This window comes from Tupaia chinensis, unplaced genomic scaffold (assembly GCF_000334495.1).
Source record: "Tupaia chinensis unplaced genomic scaffold, TupChi_1.0 Scaffold000037_4, whole genome shotgun sequence".
Classification (NCBI taxonomy): Eukaryota; Metazoa; Chordata; class Mammalia; order Scandentia; family Tupaiidae; genus Tupaia; species Tupaia belangeri.
This window is the reverse complement of record NW_006159487.1, coordinates 2,590,576-2,592,807: the sequence shown is the minus strand read 5'-3', so window position 1 is coordinate 2,592,807 and position 2,232 is coordinate 2,590,576.

The window sequence follows — 2,232 nt, the reverse complement described above, 5'->3', positions numbered from 1 at the left end:
TCACCCCCGGGGGGATGGTCACACCGCAATCCCTTCTCCTCCATTCTCCTCTCGGGATCTTGGGCACGCACGCACATGCGCCCGGCGTGAGTTTTAAGCCACCGGGTCCGGGACGTGAACCGTGGTCGACTATGTGGGAGTCCAGCGACATAGCCATTACGCTAACTGCTGGTTCCCAAAAATAAAATAATTCTTTTAAAAAAATAAAAATGTAGTAAATGTAGTAGTAAAAATGTTTTGTGAATCCTCCCTGGTGGGTAGTTATCATCTGTAGAAAACTACCTAAAAATGAAGTTGATCCATAAGTAAGCAAAGCTGTCCCTCCGTTTTCAGGTTTCTGGATGCAACCATTTACCCTTATTAAAAAACCTTTTAGTGCACGAGCAAACACTTTTTCCTTCTTACTTCAGTCAATTTACATCGGGTTCTTTCATTTGTAATTAAAAGTGACCTAACATATTTACCTGCTGAGACTCAGCTATTTCCTTCACTTCTGCTACTTCTAGTTATCGATTCCTTCTCTCTCACTGTAGGCCTCACGTTCACATCGTAAAGGAATCCTAACCCGACGGGGACAGGCCGGCCGTTCACTCAGGCCAAGCTGCTCTCGGGCAGAGTTCCCCAGATGGACCCGTCAGGTCCCTCAGAGAACACCTGCTGTAGGAACGAGCACTGGTCTGTCCCCAGGTAGCTCTGCCATTGTGGCCTGGTTGCTACCGATACCGACACTTCGTGCAGTTGCCAAGTATATTTTCGTGCTTTGCTTGAAGCTGATGTGCGGCCATGTCTACGCTCAGAGCTGGGGTCTGACTTGGACCCGAGGTGCCATCTACACTCCTCAGGGTGTGGTGACTCAAGAGTGGACGGCATGACCTTGTTTGGTACAGTAGGAGAGCTTCCAAAAGGTTGCATGAAAATTGAATTCTATTTTAAATATGCTGGAGAGTTTTCTATTGACTTACATCCTACTGTGAATTCTTTAAAAAGTGAATAATTAGTTTCTAAATTTAGCCTTTAGGTAAACCCGGATTTTTAAACTGGGTTTGCCTAAAGTAAGATCCTCTACAGAACAGAACGCAGTTCTCTTCCGTTTGTGTTTTCTGTAACTTTCAAAGTTGCCAAATGTCCTTTTTTAGACCTGTGATCAGCTTACTCCCTTTCTTATTTAATGAGGAATCCAGTCTTTCTTGACCACCCTATAAATGGGATCTCCGTTTTAACAGCAAGGAAACATTTAGACTACCCCTCATAACGCTCCTGTTGACTGAAAAAGTACAAGTCCCAACCCCTCCCCTTGCTAAACAGACAAACTAGCATGAATACCAGAACACTTTCAAATTATTTCTATACTACAGCTACATTTTTATACCTTTGAAAAACAGCAGTGCATTGGAGTGGAGAACAGGGCTGTTGGTTATTTTGAAGACATCGGTGCTGACTCTCATGTGTCTTGGAAAACAGTCTTCAGCTCCTAGGCATTTGTTAGCACAGGGTGGGCGCTTCTAAGTTTAGATCGCTGCAGACAACCAGATCGTACTATTCTGCTTTAAGCAAATCTGATGTGTTACCCCTACTTTAAAGACAAGAGATACTGCTCCGTAAATAGCCACCCACCTGGCTCAGCCTGGAGCCCTGCGCACTCTGGCCCTGCCCTCAGTTTTTGTCATTAGTCTTGCGTTTGCATTCTGGGGCTTTAGTCATACAATTTTTTTGCTGTTATTCAGAAACTCGACGTCACTTCCTCTGGCAGCCCTGCTTTCCCCGCTGGGCAGTTCATTGCCACGTCTCTGTGCTGGGCGGTGTGCAGGCCATGCGTGGACCGCACGTGTGCACTGCAGCAAGCTGTGTGTGTTAGCCTCCCTCTGGCTCAGTTGGTCCCAAGCCAGGGTTTCCCAACCCTGGGATATGCAAAGACTTGCTCAAGGGTACCTGGCAATGAGGGCACTAGGGAGTCAGGTTTCATATTTTCAACTTCCAGGTGCACTCTGTTTATTTATTTATTTATTTATTTATTTTTTTTGCCAGAGGGTGTGTGTGCATGTCAGAGAGAGAAAGCTAGAGAAGGTGAGAAATTACCTCCCATGGGAGATAGCCATGCCATAATCCCTTCTCCTCCATTCTCCTTTCAGGACTTTGGGCATGCATGTCCATGTCCCCAGTGTGGTTCTCAATCTGCAGGGACTGGGACTTGAACCTGTGGTGAGCCATGTGGGATGCAACTACCTTAAACAT